We start from the raw sequence: 16,831 nt of genomic DNA on the forward strand, positions 1-16,831 counted from the left end.
AAATGTACGTAGAACAGAGTAATATTGTAAAGGGAAGTTCTTGTTTTTCTAGTACAACGTGGTTAATCCACACCTCACAGACCTGTCTCTGGGTGATTCAGTCTGCACTGTGTAAGGAGGTTTTCATCCCATCTTTTTTTAATTATTGGGTGAAGTACACAGGCTTCCCACAGATAATACTGACTTTTAATATGGATTAGCTGGAAATGCCCGTGACTTACGGCCAGCTTGCTTTAGGCCATGTACACAGAAACAAAACCTGTCAGACATGAAGATCTGATATGTCGTGCTTATTAAGCTGAGATGACCATTATATTAAGAGATTTGACAAGGAAGAAAATCTAGCAGATTTAACCTTCCAGAAGGATTACAGTAGTTTAATGCTTTGAGTCACTCAGAACATGTTAAGGGGTTATATGGTTAATATAGTAAGATTTTAAACAGTGAAAGTTTTTAAGGGGACAGTCCAGGCTGAGGTGATACTCCTGTTGTCTATCTGCACATCCAATAAGGTTTAGAGTGACTTTTAGCTGATGGGGCTTGCTCTTGCCCATATATTGTTGGGTTTTTGGCTTGTTCTGCTGTTATTCTGTGAGACTTCCACTTAAACCCCAGCTGTACACCTGGACTGGTAGGGGAAAAAACAATGCTGTGCAAAAGGGAAAAGACGAAAAGCTTGTGATAAATAAAGTTCATGTAGATATATAAATATTTGCATCTTGAGATCACAGGTGACCTTTCTTCTTATACCTTTATTTTATGTTTGATGTAGCAACTGATTTTCTCTTAAAATATGAATGGATATTTAATTCAGAATAAATGAATGCTGTGGTCAGTGTTTCTTATTTTATTTAGCAATGTTCAGTAGGACAGAGAAGCCTTCAATTGCTGTTAGGTTCCTAAGTATGAATTATGTCTTCCATTTTTGTACATCCAAGACTTCATATAAAACAAATGTTTTGTTTACAATTAAATCAAAATCTCAGGATTTGTTTTTGATAGTGCTGGTTTGGTTACATTGGAAGTGTTATCTTATTATTGGAAGTACTGTTATTAAAATCCCAGTCAGTTATGGTATTTATTGTCCTTTAGAAAGTGTTGCTATAATATTTTGGAATTGTGAGTGGGAGTTTCAGTGAATCTAGGGCAAATTGTCTGGTTTTTTTGACCGGTCTCTGAAACAGCTGGTGTGACTATACAATTTTTATTATAGGTTTATAATTCTCTCCAAACATCCTGTGTTTTTGAAACCCTGTATTGACCTTCATGTAGCCATTCTTTTAGAGTGGGTGGAATGTGTTTTACAACATAAGGCTTTTTCCTCTCTCTCTCTCTATATATATGTTGAGGTAAAACTAATGGTAACCTGCATAGTGGGACACAGATATTTAATGAGGAAGTTACCTCCTTTTATTAGCGAGCAGTGCTGCTTGCTTTCTTGCTTTGATGCTGGATGTTAATTTTCTTCCTGAGCAAATACTGGCATAGAGTGACACTTGGTGATTTTGATTTATCCTTAACTATTCTGTGTTTCAAAACAAAGTAAAGGAGCACTAGAAAATACACCATGTTTAAGTTAATCCATCTTTCTTTTGCACCAAAATGGACTTGGAATTTTTGCATTGTCAATTTTGATTCTCACCAGCATCTGGAATAACCTCCCATTTCAAAGCAGTAACAGCTGGGGTCGTTATTTTGTAAACTGAGATTAGACCTGTAAGAGCAGCCTGCCTGCATGTTTATAATCCTAGGTATCTGTGTATTAGTATATATGCTTCAAGTTTTTACTATGCATTTCATAAATTACTGTGTAGCTAAAACACCATCACTGCGCTGTATTTCTTTAGATTCAGGAGGTCACAGATCCCACACACATGTTTCTAAGGAAATAAGCATTATTCAGTACAAAACGATGTATGATGACATGTTCTGTTTTATTGTACCTATGGGAAGATTTTAAAACTACCACTGCTTAGCTCTGTAGTCAAATCGGCAATGTTCTCTCTACTTTCTGCATGCTTTTATTGCTAAGTGGTTATAATTTTTATGGGCAAATGACAGGAAAAAGGGATTTCTTTGCCTTTCCCTTAGTGAACAGAGTGCTTTTCTGTGGTGCAGGGGTTTTTTGGTTGGGTTTGTTTGTTGTTTTTTTTTTTATACTCCTGAGACAGACTTTGATAGCATAGAGCATTGAACTCAGGTGGCTATACAAGTAATTTCCTTCTTACAGCATTTAGTAATAATCAGGACTCCACTTAAGGAAAGAAAATCCTGACTCCCACAACACACATTCATAAAGTATTTGTATTTTAATTAGGAATGGAATGGAAAGGATCTCCTGAATCATGAAGTCCAGTCTCCCTCTGTTCCAGGCAGCTGTGTTTATATAACCCAGCTCATTCACATATCTTGAGCTCCATCTTTAAATCAGTTAACTTGTTCGGGCTCACTATTCATACTAGAAACATGTTCCAGGACATCGTTCCTCTGATGGTTACAAACGGTCTTTTAATTTCCAGTCTAAATTTGTAAATATGAGGCTGGGATTTGCTTCCTGATTGGAAACTGTACTTGCAAATCTAAATTATTTATATACCTGAGGTTGGGACGCTTCCTCTTGATGCTGATGATATGGCAACACTGTCTCACTTCTGTTACTTCTGTTACATTAAGAGACACTTCTGTCTTTTAATGCTGAAGCACTGGAAGTGTTTTATTGTTTGTTCAGGATACTGGTTAATGTCAAACTGTTTCTCACATGGGTGACCCAGTCTCGTAATGAAAGCTCATATAAGACTCAAAACTTATTTGAGCAGGTTTTGTTGTCTGTGTTCTACACCATTGAATGGTATTTTAAGCCTATATATGAATGTTCCTTGATGACCTTTAGGCCCTGAGTCTTGATGCTTCTCAATGTTTACTTCTCAGGTTTTATTCTAGGTATTTTAAAGAGTGTAAACAGATCTTTTGAAAATGGTTTCTAATAAATTATGTATTTTATAATGTACTGAAGTTTACTTTTTCTTCAAAACCAGGCTTTAAATGTAATGTAAATGTATTCCTTATCATAAGTATCATCATGATACTTGCACCAGTGAACAATTACTAAGTTTATGGAAATAAAGAAACCCTAGGACTAGAGACCATCTGGAAGAAAGAATCGTAAGATACAAAAAGGGGCAGAGCAGGTGATGAATAGCTGGATTGGAAAAAGTGACTTTAAAAATGTCCTAAAATGCAATCAACTCATAAGAATACCTGTATTGAAAGAGGCCCGTGGTCAGTGTACCCCAGTATCCTGTCTCTGGGAACGAGCAGGTTTCGGTACTTAGGGAACAGCATAAGAACAGGTTAAGCATACAGTAGTACTTGCCTGGTATGCTCTCTCAGCATCTAACAATCTGTGCTTCCAAGATTTCCTGATCCTGAGGTAATATCTTTGTGATTAATAGCCACTCATGGATTTTTTTTTTTTTTTTTTCTCCTGTGAATTTCTGTAATTGCTTTTTGAACTCATGTAAACTTTGGCATCTGCAACATCCTGTGGCAATTAGTTCCAGAGTTTAACTACACATTGTGTGAAAAAGTACTTCCTTTTGTTTGTTTTTGAGCCTCCTGCCAGTTTCATTTGGTTCTTCTTAATTCTTGCACTGTGAAAAGCATTCAGTAATCTTTCTCTATTCATTTTTTGTGCCACTCATGACTTCATAGATGTTTATGCTACCCGCACTTGCTCTTCTTTTTCCTGGCTTGAAAAGTTCTCGTCTGTGTAGTTGCTCCTTGCATGGACATTGGCAAGGCTGATTGAAGCTATGAAACACTCTTTTCTCCGTTTTTAGTTCTACTAAACCCTTTTTGAGATGAAAGAGTAGAACTGCACAGAATATTGGAAATGTATCTGCATTATAGATTTATACAGTTGCATTATGATGCTTTCTGGTTTTTCATCTGGTCTTTTTACAGTAATTCCTTGTAGTCCATTTGCTTTTTTGCCTGCTGCTGAGCAATGAGCTGATGGCTGCACTGGACTATCTGCTACAACTCCAAGTTCTTTTGTGAGAAGTAACAGCCAGTTCTGAGCCCGTCAGCCTAGTCATTTTCCAGGCCATGTTTTTAAACTGTAGGGACAGTTGAGATATGTTGATTGTTTTGCTGAGGACGCAGAAACAAGAGGAAGTTGCTGTCTTTCTCTTGCATGTCTATCTGGGTACTTAAAGCATATTCAGCAATAGCTAGGAACCTATTTTAATGCAGTTGTGTACAACCTCCCTCACAACTCTGGTGGATTATTTATATCAAGAAGTTCTTCACCAAAGTTGTCTGTCAGTTGAAGAATGTACCCAGGTCTTTCACCCTATCTTGGATAGCCTCATCAGCAACAGGAAGAATTACATTTACTTTCCAGTTGGCACGTGCATCTTGATTGTGCTCATTGCTGAAGGACAAAATATTTTGATTTGAAACTTTTATTCCACACAACTTAGTTTTTTTACTATATGCTTAGTTAAATCAGTATCTTAAATGTACCATGTGCTAGGTTCTCTAAGAAGTAAAATAGGGTAGAGGGAGCTAAAAGTATAATGGTAAACATTAATCTTTTAAAAGGAGAATTTCCACTCATAAAAATGCCTCTTGTCAGGACTGCCCTGTTTGTATTGCAGGTTTTAAGGCACTGCTTGTGGCCGGAGGAAGAATCTAGTATCCAATGGTGGCAAGTCAGTCCCTTCAAATGCCTATGGCTGTGTTACGCACAAGTGTGTGTACCTGTACACAAAGCTTTTTCCACTTTCTCCTTTTTTTAAATATTAATTACTCTTTGTTTCTACAATACTTTAGAAGATGGATCAGTCAGTATATATATCTTTTAATTCTATCAGTATTCTTTTATAGTATTTACTAGTTCATACTGTTTTCTCCTGTATTCTTGTTTAACTTTTCCAAAGTGACTGACATTGAACATTCATGCAGGCTGCCTCTGAACTTACATATAAAATTTAAAAACTTTCAGTATTTTAATCTTTTTCTGCAAAATTTGTTAAAACAGTAAAACTGCTGGTGTTTGCTGAGTTTCAGGATCTTTTTGATGGCAATGCTAAAGTGGGTTGGTTATTTATAAAAGACAATTCTTTGAAGTCACACCTTCCCTATAACTATATCTTTTTAATTATGTTTTTCAGTATTGGGTAATACTTTTTTTTTTTTCTGGAAAAGAAATGAATACATAGGTGAAATAATTTGATTTTCAGGTAAATATCTTTTCTGCTGTCTTATTTTTAACACAAATGAGAGAGTAATAATTTCAGCAGAAATACTTTATAGTTCTATGCAAAATTGATAGCATGTGGATAAACCTTAACTTTCTGTAGACTACTTTTTAACATGGCAGGGTTTTTTTAATGTTGAGCTCCCAGTGAAAGGCTTCCCAGAACTACCTAATTGTTTCCAGAACTCCACTCTGCTGGACTTGCTCTTTTTGTATAAAGGGCCAAAGCAAACTTCCTCAATAGTGTGAACTTTTGTACGGTAATTAAGTTGCCATACAACTTCCCAACATAAGATGGCAATGACTGGCCTTTATAGGAAGAGTGAGGAGGACGAGCGTGCAGCAGAGCTGGTGCCAAGTGTCCCGTCTCTGGTTACTTTTTCTTGCTTTTTGATGCATGAGCATGGCTTAGGCAGTGGGCACTGGTTTCTTGGATGTTAGCTTTTTTCCTCTGGGAGGAAGATGCGCCTGCCTAGGCTTGTCCCTCTTGTTTTCCACTCTCTGGCTTTTTGTTTGTTTGTATGACATATAATTTATGAAGATTGTAAGGAATGGTCATTTTTTCTCGGTTACGCATTTCTCATTAGCAACTGCATGGAAAGTATTTTTTATTAAGTTTTGTTACTCAAAAACTGTTATGAACTGAATGCTTTAATCATTTCAGAAAGGAAATGGGATCTTCTAGTGTCTTATCCTAAACCTAAGCTACATATATTCATATTGCAGTGGCATTTAAAACATGCTAGGTGGTGCACATGTACATTGAATACTTAAGGTGAATCCTAGCTTCAGGCAGTCAGCAGGAGCTTTGCCTTTGACTTCACTAGAGATGAAATTTCGCAGACCCCAAAGAAATACACATGTTCTTTCTTCACTTATTTCTTCTGCTTTATTCCTTTTAAACAGCTAAACTATGAATGTTGGAAAGGCATCTTTTATGTGCGCAGGATAAACATGTACGAGGATAGTACATGCAAAGCATCTTTCCTAGGTCAGCATACTATTCATCCAATATCCTGTTTCCTCACAAGTTAAAAAAGGAAAAGAAAACCCAGAACTTCACCAAATTATAAGTAAAACCATGTGCATTTACACAGGGAGAGTCATTGGTAGGAGGTGGGAAGGGACTTGTGGTATGCCTGTGGAAACTTGATCCTGAAATTACTAGGTATGAATGTGAAGGGGTCAGCCTCTAAGTTCATTTGTCAGTAATACTGACACCTGTACAGGTGTCATGGGCTAGCTGAGACTTCATTCTGCACAAAAGCTTTTTGAAACTTTTGAGGAGTGAGCCCTCACATGAAGAAAAGATAGCTTAGGGCCATTTGTTTAAATTGTCATACATTTGTAAGCTATGAAATATAACAGTTTGCAGAACTTAATTATTTTCTTGTAAAGACTAAAACATATAAAAATTAAATAAACCAGTGTTACAGTAAAATACTTTCGAGTTTTATATCTAAAGTCATTGCTTTAAAGTCAGTGCATTAAATTCTTAACTTACTTTCACTCTTGTGTTGAATCCATTAGTGTTGAATGTAAACCTTTTGCAAACTTTGAGCATGAATGATTTAATACCATATATGAATATAACAAACTTGCTGTTTTAATGGAGTTAGAAAGCTAATGTTACCTAAGGTTGGTACTTCCATATGCAAGTTGCTGACTCAGGATCTGGAATTCCTGTGATGTATTTGGCTAAGCTGAGTGGGCTCTGTGGTGTCTGTTGTAACAAACTGACTTAAATCAAGCAAGTCTCCTTTTTTGTTATGCATTTATGCAAAGTTGGGGATAAAGTCTGTGAGCAGTACTTTGCAGATAATTACTTGCTCTGTGATTACTTTTTTTTTCTTTTATTTGTTAGCTGCAGAATAAAAAAGTTGTGTGAAACTAATCCTATATTGTGGTCATTACTGTAGCCTAATTAAATTTCAGTCCCTTGAGATGACTGTCAACACTATTTTGATTTGAATTCTGTCCTACATGACATTGTTGATTACATTTGCTCCTTAAAAATCATTCTTTAACTTGACTTTCTAAAGCCTTTGCTTCCATTTTCTCTTCTATTATGAGCTTCAACTTTTTTAAAAGGTCACAGCATTTCATAGGGGGCAAAGCTCAGCTGTAGGGGAAAAGATCTTCTCTCAAATAAACAGATCTTATGTAATTTTCCCCCAGAAACCAGAGGCAGACAAAACAGCTCAAAAGACATTGGTTAGTAGTCCTTAAATCAATGCTTAATGTGCTTGTTCAGAACCAATGTGGTTTTTGGTGTTTACAAGATACAGGAAAAAAAAGGTATAATTTTGAAGATATTTAAATGTAGAGCCCAGATGTCGCCCCTGCTGCTCAAAGACAGACATGAGAAAGAGGAAAGCATCCTAGGAAATCCAAATGGAGGAGTAATTTTATTAGAATATGCAGAATTACGGTTATTTTGTGCTCTCATTTCTTCCACAATGCCTAAATATTGGTGTTTTAGAAGCTACGTAAGTTGAAATATGGTCACTTCATAGCTGTAAGACAATTCACAGAAGTGGCAGCAGTCTTGCTTTGCTCCTTTCAGCAGTGAGGAGCACTCAGTTATAGTCTGATCCTGGGTTGGCAGAAAGTTACACAAGGAGATGTTGTGGCCTTCTAACCAGACAAAAGCAGGGTGGCCATTTCCCTCTGGGAATCACCAAACAGATCTCCAACTTCTGATAAGCATGTGCAGGGTAGCTGCTATCTTCACAGTCCCGGGCCAGCAGCTTCCCCCAGGACATTAATATGGTCTGCATCTTATCAGAGACTGGCTGTCATTTAGAGCACAAAGTGCTCATGTGGGCTGTCTGCGTCTCACGAGTTTCAGCTTGTGCTGGTGGTAGTATGACTCCTGTGCTCCCTTTGAGCTCTGTAGAGGTTCTGGTGCTCCGTGGCACAGGAAGTCAGAGGGCAACGTGCTTGGAATCAGTCTGTGTGGTCGTGTCTTCAATTTCCCCTACCTTTGAACACAAGCAAGCCAACAACAATGCATCCCATTATTTTTAGTAGATTGGCTAACTTTCTGGTACTCTGTTAGAATGCAAATTAATTGTTTTTGCATGATTATCATGTTTTTAATTCCATGTAGATAATTTATGAAATTAACCCAAGCAAGTGTGCTTTGACATGAAAGACACTGGTTGAGTTCCTTTTTTTTTTTCTTTTTTTTTCTCCTCTGAGTTTTGGGGCAGCTGCACGAAACTAATGAATTAAAACCAGAAGAATGTGTAGGACGGTCTGTGTCAAAGTGCAGATAAGGTAGTTCCTGCTTTGTGTCATGGCAGAAAGTGCTTTAAAAAGCTGCATCTTCTCAGAGAGGGAAGTAATCCTCAAGGGAGAACATACATCACTTGTAAACCTCCTGTGATGGAGTGATGGTTTACTTAACTTAAGAATCCCAGATGACCAAAGTCTGTCTGCTGTGATTTCTTAAAGTTATTGATGAAGAGTTAGGCACTGATGTCCAGGTTCTAAAACGGATCCTTACAAAGTTCAGCACATTTGTCACTGACTAAGCGAAGCCTATCACTTAAAGTTGACTTGAAAAATGATGATAAACTGCTACATGAGTAATGACGTATTTAATGACTGTTAATCTTACCCTAGACCCATGTCTCTTGTACTTGAGGGTCATTCTGGTGTTGTCTGCCAAATTTGGTTTTTTCCTAAAATTTCCTTAATGATGCAAGGATCAAAACATCTAATTGGATGCTGTTTTCTTTTTAGTACTGGTTGCTTATGAGGGTACCTATTAATCAAAATTTAAATAGGTACTTATCATGGAGAGATTGCTATTTGTATAAATGCAAACTTTTAAACTGACCAATGTACGCATTTGTTTTGAACTAGTATGGAACTGTGGAGTGTAACGTTCACACTTCCAAAAGCTGGAGAAGTCAGTGTTGTGTATGTTGCGCGTTGTTAATGTTGTAGTGGACTCCACTTTGCTTCTAATTTGGAAATCTATATAAAAACAAAAGGGAAGGAACTATTTTCAGCTAGGAATGATAACAAACTAAGAAGAAATAATAGAACAACCTTTTTTTCTTCAGGGCATGATGACTTAAGTTTCTGACTATCAAAAATGAAGTTTATTATTATGATCTACAAATTTATCTCATCACCATTTCATTTACCAACATCACATTTTAGAGAGACTTTCACGTAAATAGCCCTGATAGCATATTATTTTATTTTATTATCTAGCTTACTACTGAATATGCTTTATTTTGGGTGGAGAACCAACATATATCAGTTATTTCTTATGTTAAAGTCTCTTTACAGTTTTATAGCCTTAAGGTAACAGTAGCCTTTACGTAAGTAATTTACCTTTATAGTTGTATATGTCCTTTCTGCATAAGAAAAAGTTAATTTTTTTTTTTTTTTACATCACTGGATGAATCATTGGGTAATATTTCTTGTTTGCCTTTATAATTTTCATTATTTCCACCCAAAATAATGAGCATTATCATGTTCTGATTCATTCTAGTTTAACAGTTTTGATTTTGAAATTAAATCTTTCTGTGTCCATAAGTCTAATTCAAGATGTGAGTCTGTTTTATGAGGTTGCCTTGTCATTCTGCTACTAACCTCCTTCTAGCTGTCCAGTAAGCAGCACAGCTAAATTCTTTTGAAAGACTGAGTTATTAAAGCAGTTTTAATTAAAAATCTAAGGTAGAGACAGAGGGCTGAAAGTTGCCCAAGTACTACCTTGCTACTGCAGACGTCATGATTCTCATAAACTTGCCCCCTAATATAGATTAATAATCATTTGTTCATTAAGCTAACCTTAATGACAGTATAGAAATGTATACTAGTTTGTGACCTCACATCACGATTTGGTAATATTTAGTTTCTTTTCTGTAGACAAGCAGGACCGATGTGTAATAGGCCGTAGAAACATATCTTGTATAAAGTCAGTAGTCTTCATAGTTGTCAGTTTTGCTTCAGCCCCATACCTCAGTTCTCACATGCTCTGTCAGAGACAGAAAGACTTCGTGCTTGCCAGCCCTAGGAGCCCCAGGGACCGCTCCAAGAAATACAGTCAGCTTCTGTTCTGTTCGACTGAGGAGGGGGGAAATGTGTTGCCAAAGCAGTTTCATTAAGCTGCAGAGGTCTCGCTTGTGCATCTGGGGCAGCTGTAGGTCAAGACATTGATTGATTAGTAATCTACAATTTCATCAGCACAATGCACAATTCCTGTTTCTGGTGCTAAAAAGCATTAGTAGTAATGTTAAAATAACGTTCCAATGCTCAATACCTTGTAAAAATAGCTGAAGTGTTTTCAGACAAGCTCTCTTCTACTGCTGCCTGGTTATCTTTAGTCTGAAATAAAGGTGATACTGTTTTGTACAGGCAGCTGATACCTTTGCTCAGATATGATATGCAAGGATTAATAATTAATGTGATATTAATACTTGCAACAAAAGTGACTTCAGTGATGGCAGCTGTGATTTTTTTTTTTTTTCCCCTGTCTAAAATGACTACTTAAGACTCAGCTTTTATTATGTTTCTACAGCAGGCTAAACATACAATCTGGAGGTGATCTTTTCCTGTTGTAGGATTCACCTACAACAAGGAAAAGAAAAAATGTACACTATATATATGTCTTTGTAGGAAGCACATTCTTTCATGTTTTCTCCTGTTAATGCCATGCAAAAGGAGATTTTCAACCAGGTCACTAGCAGGCAGTTGTTGATGAACTCATATCCATGAAATTGATATGTTGACTGACCCTTGGAGATTTTAATAGTGATATTAAAATAATGTGTTTAGCACATTGTCTTGTTCTAGAGTTTAAAATAATATTTCTGAGAGGACGCAAACATCTTTGTCTATTTAGTAATGAAAGCATCTCACCTGATGTACTTCGATGGTTAGAGCATGTCCCTGTCCTTTTCATTGTCTTTCTGAAACTGATAACTGGAATACAGGTATTCTAGATGTTGCTCAGATTAAAATACCTTTTATCTCAGGATAGCAAAGGGATTTAAGGCAAGTAGAAAAGTTGTCAGTAACACTGGTGAATATAATGGTGGATGTCTAGCTTTATATGTCTGATTTATAAATGTATTTACAAAATTTTTGTATCATAATTATCTCATCCCAGTGAGCATATTTTGAAGTCAGAATTTATAGAAAGAACTCAATTAAACTGGCCGCAAATTCAAATCTCATTATAGATTGCAATACATATAAGAAACATTTTTGTAACAGTAGAGGAAAGCTACTACGGTGTAGCATCAGTTAGCATCTTCATTCAAACTACTAGTAACTGAAGAGCATGCTCGCTATTTTCTGCAAGCTTGCATTTAAAAGGCTGTATATTTTTAATGATTCATGGATTTACTACACGACCTATTACAAATTCCATTTAAACTTTCCAGGGTTCTGCAGTGCTTTTATTACACTAATGAGCTAATTGTTTAAGAATCATTCACATGATTCATCCTCCTGCTCAGCCTTTTTTGAAAATCTTTTAGCTGCTGAAACTCTCTTGACAAACCAATATTTATAGCAGTTTGACAGCAGGATGAGGAACAGCGTTTGTCTTTGTAACAGCTTAAAGAAAAGGCCTTTCCTGCACCCAGCCATGCAGTTACAATCTTGACCTCTTTCTTAGGCTGGGAACATACATAGAGCAGACAAGCAGCACCTCCCATGTGTTTTCTTGACCCTTTGACTGTCCATTCACTTCCCATCTGTTTTGCAGCCTTAAAGGAACAGAGGAGGCCCTCTACTTATAAATCTGTCTTTGCAGCTGATAAATGATGTTCTGTCTCTTTAAGGGCAGCCTGGGTGGTTTTGCCTCCCCCCCAAAAAAAAAAAACCTTTAGCTTTCCTCTTGGCCTCATCCAGAGGAAAATACGGTATGTGAACAAGAGGAAACTGGCAAAAAATGTGATGGGTAGTTTCACAGGATTTTCTAAAATTCAGCAGGACGTGACCCTGCAACGATCAGTAAATTATAGTAGCTGTTAGGCTGTGGTTGTGCGAGACACGAGAAAGCATGTTGATGCAGGTCTTGTAACTGTGGCTGGAAAAGTCTGCTTTCTGGGGCGTTATTTGGAGTGGCTGGGAGCGTGCTGCCGTGATACTATTTCAACAAGAAGTAAAGCTTTTGCATGGTCCTTAGAAAGTCCAGAAATGTGGTACAAAAGGCTGAACTCCAAAGTGATGATTCTGCCCCCCCCGCCCCCCGCTTCTCCACCTGGCTCTTCATAGGGGGTTGTATACAACTGTGGGGTTTGTGTCTTAGGTAGCCCTAAGCTAAAATTCAGCTTTCAATAGGAAACTGTGGATCGACATTTCCAGTTTTTAATGGTGTGCTTCTGGGCATTCTGATGAAATCTGACTACAGACTGGGCTTTCCTTTTTACTAGAGGAAAGATGATGCATTCACAGCAGTAAATTCAACATTTCTGCCTCTATGGTTAATTAACCATAACATAGAAGTAGCACAGCAAGCAGTGAGAATGTTTATAGGCAAGGAAGGGATTAAGAAAGGAAGAAAGATTTTTTTTTTTTTTTTTTTAAAGGGGGGGGGCGACACTAAAGTCTAAGCAGAATCCAGAGCAAAAGGAGTAACAACCATGAGCTTTCAAATATCAAAGCCATGTAAACATTAGTTGGAGGTAGAAATCACTTTAATGTAGAACAGGAGGATTTATGGTGATGTATTAACACATTTTTATCTTGGTTGTTTCATGCTATAAGTTTCATCAAAGTACAAAATAAAGATGGATCTGTGTCCAGAAAGTTTTACAATTTTTCTTGATGCTGCAACTGAAAATTGATGTCATATGGGCAAACTTGTAAACAAGGGAAGGGAAAGCTTTTTGATTTGCCTAAAATACTCGTGCAGTTTTCTCCCTGTTGTGGCACAGACAAACATGAACATCTTTAAAATTCTGTGCTAAAACCATTGGTTTTTTACAGGTAAGTATGTATGATTTGAATGTCTCAAAATTCATTTATCTTCAGAAGCATAAGCAAGACAGGTTTTGTGGGCAGAGGCCATGTCTTTTATTAAACCAATTAATGCAGTTGGAAAATACCTAGAAAACTTTTGCTTGCTATTTAGGGCATGGTTGAAATAAATCAGTAATGTACTTTGCTTTTGTAATTTGTGTTTAATATTATTTTGAGATTATTTGGCCTTACCTCAGGAGATTTGTTTGATAACTTACTTTAGCTGTTTCATTTTTAGCAGTGATTCCCCAGCCTCTGCACTTTTAATTAGTAGATAAGCTCAGCTATCTAAAGCAGCAATCAGTAAGCAAGCACTCCTTGTAAGACTGAATATTTCAGGGGTTTCCCTTCTGACCAGCTTATGATATTAGGAAAAGCAAACTTTATCTGTGGCTGCGTCTTTCTGTGTTCACAGTGTATCCAAATCCTCATTACAGATCAATTAGTCTGGTTTTGAGCCTTTTAGATTTAGGATCACAGGATTAATGAAAAGAAAATAAGTGGGTAGCAGTATCATTTCATATGGAGATAAGGAGAGACTGAGCATGAATGAGGATCTCAAGACGTCTGAATAAAGAATTTCCTCATTCTGTCAGTGAAGTTTTATGGGATATGGAGGGAGGATTATGGGAATATTCATGACTAGATCAAGAGGCATAATGAGTTGATGTATGAACCAGCTTATCTTTTAGGTAAACATGGGGTAAATGGGAAGTAGAATAGCCATTCATTGCCCCTCGGCCTGTGAATTTTACTGTTCTAAAGATGGAAACAAGGGCTTAGTTACAGTTATTTTTCATTGATTTAATTTGATTTTTTGATCACTGTTTAACAGGTGCTAGAAGAACTATATATTTGTAACTTCAGGTCTGCATTAAAACTACCAAAGACTACGTCGTCTTTCTAGAATCCAGTGTAAGCGATAGTATGTATTTAAATTTCTGCAGTACCGTATAATAAGAGTGTAGTACTTCAACAGCCTTCTGTGATACTGGAGCATTGTATAACAGTGCAGGGGTAGTTCAGTCTGTTACAAAAATAATTTGCTAGCAAGCTGAATGCTTTTAATCTGTGGTTTACTTGTACATGGAAAAACACAGTATCACAAAACCTAGAAAGAGCAACAGGTCACCTTTGTCTATCCCTTAATTTACTTATATAGTAAGTATTCTTACCTAAAACCCAGATGAGGTTCTGGGTTTGGCATGTTGATAAACCTTCCTCAAAACAAAATGTACTATAATTTACAAGTGTAAGTCACTAATATTTTGATCTAGATGTCAGTCAAAACCCTGTAAAAGTGGGTACACAGCTTGTGCATTTCACAGAGTAGAGAACTTCCCCAAATAAAGATGGGTAACATCTGACTCTTGAATTGTAACAATTAATTGTTGTTCCAAATGCACTGTCACATGGTGCTGATGAAACCATGGGCAGTTATCCCAAAATTGCAGACCCTGCACTTGCACTCATTAGACGAGTTCTGCCCGAGCATTTATATTTACTGGTTTATTAAGATGTGTGTTGTGTAAATTCATAACTCTGCCATTAGGCTATTTAAAAAGTAAACCAATTTGGTAGACTGCTTCTCTGTGCTACAGAATGGACTTGTGGGAAAATGTTACAGGTTGGCTGGGGTCTGCTGCTGCAAAAGGCTTTACTACTGCTAAGAATACAGGGCATAGCATGAATAATTGCAGCTATTTGGCAGTCATTGTAACTGTTCTTTTTTAAGAATAGCCAGCATGTTTTTTCAAAGTATTAAATTACCTAAAGACCTCATAATTATTACAGTTAAGCAATCATTTCAATTCAGTCCAAGTATAAAAACTAATAAAGTGCTCATAATAGGGAGGCAATTTTAGTATGTCTGTTCTCTGAGCAAACACAGCTGATTCAGTATATTCTGGTGGAATACATATTTGCTATCCTGTTATTTTAATATGCCCTAATCAGAAAATTAAAATAGATTTTGTTGGCACGAACCTTTTTTTAAGGGTGAAATAGTAATTACATATTTTTGCTGATGCTGTTAATTTTCAGGACTGGGATATTTCATTAGCAAGAGGTTGAGAAGGGAAAATATTTGCATTTAATACTGCTAAATCTGCCTGCTTTTGCTGAATCTAATGGCTTGATCAATATAAAGAACATACTTGGGGAAAGCATGTAGCAATTAAAAAAAAAATCCACATCAAAAATAAAGCTATTGAAAGCACAACATGAAGAGATCTTCTGGGTCATGAGATCTAATCTCCAGTTATCACTGGCAACTGCTGCTCATTTGGGAGAGTGAGGTCCAGGATTAATAACTTCCAAAAATATGTCAACTCTGTCCAAGATAATAGGACATTATTTCAAAGGCTAATTTTGTAAACATATATAGAACATCAGTATTGGAAGCCAAGCTAAGTAGTTGCCTAAATAAATGCCATAGAATTAATGTTTTCATTACACAAGAGGTTTATATACTGACATGCAAACAATACGTATTCTTTTTTTATTTACAAAGATAGTAATGAAAACACTTTGAATGTGCTTAGTAAGGAGAAGTGATCATGGGACTACTTTTTTTTCATTGGCAGATTTCATCTCTCTGCTGAACTGAATCGAGGAATTTTTTATTATTCTTATTCTTATTCCTCCCCCCCCCCCCCCCCTAAAAATCAGCTAGTGCTGTTTCTTAACTTCCAAGATACAGCTTTTGCCCTCACACTGACTGTAATCTTCATTTAATATCAAAGTACGTTACAAAAACAAAATCAGCTGAAATTCAAGAAAGTTCTTCGGTGTTTTCTTTAGGACCCAGAGTGTGATTCAGCCTCACTGTACATCTGTGTTTGCAGATAAGCACCATTGGGGAAGGGGGCACTGAAGTGTTGAAAGTATAAGTGGCTTGCCCTTCATCACCTAAGAATTGCATGATAAAGATATAAGTTTGAGATTTCTTCATCCTCATGCAGGCTATTTTCTATATTTTATTTCAAATGCTAACTAAAATTCTCTACTTCTGTTAGAACAGGACTACAAGGTATTGTTGAGGTTTTATTATTATTATCATTATTATTATAATTACTCTAAAATTGATTTAATAACTGTCTGTGGGATTGTCACTTCATTACTGGAAGAAACTTTTATCTCCCTTAGCTACATTCTTAGACCATTCTCTTTGGAGGTCATTTTTTTTTTTTCTGCTCATGCTTATGTACCCATTTAAAGCTGATTGGTTTATTTTTCTTTCTGTTTTGCTGTTATTTCAGCTCAGCAAAGCAAGTTTATAACATATGGTATTGCTAAAGAGATGAAAACATTAATAAAAGATTTTTTAAAAAAGCTAAGCTCAAACCTTGTATCTCGTACAAGAGAACATATGGCTTTAATCCAATAGTATTTTTAGCTTGGAAAAAAAATTTCGTCTGTGTTTATGCTCATCTAACTTATTTTTGCCTGTCCTACTGCTCTCCCCCTTTTCCTTCATATTTCTGAAGTGTGTGTGTTTTTCATGACTATAATCACACACAGAAGGAGCTTCAAATGAGGATGTGGTGAGAGAGAAGCAGGAAATCTCACAGG

At 36.5% G+C, this 16,831-nt stretch overlaps 2 protein-coding genes across 5 annotated transcripts in view; one reads left to right on the plus strand and one right to left on the minus strand.

Annotated features, from left to right (window-relative positions):
* OPA1 (OPA1 mitochondrial dynamin like GTPase) overlaps positions 1-16,831 on the plus strand; it is a 59,558-nt gene that overhangs the window by 38,874 nt on the left and 3,853 nt on the right. The gene's annotated exons all lie outside the window — the stretch shown is intronic.
* Positions 1-16,831, minus strand: part of LSG1 (large 60S subunit nuclear export GTPase 1) — a 352,612-nt gene that overhangs the window by 38,280 nt on the left and 297,501 nt on the right. The gene's annotated exons all lie outside the window — the stretch shown is intronic.

This window comes from Mycteria americana, chromosome 7, assembly GCF_035582795.1.
Source record: "Mycteria americana isolate JAX WOST 10 ecotype Jacksonville Zoo and Gardens chromosome 7, USCA_MyAme_1.0, whole genome shotgun sequence".
Lineage (NCBI taxonomy): Eukaryota > Metazoa > Chordata > Aves > Ciconiiformes > Ciconiidae > Mycteria > Mycteria americana.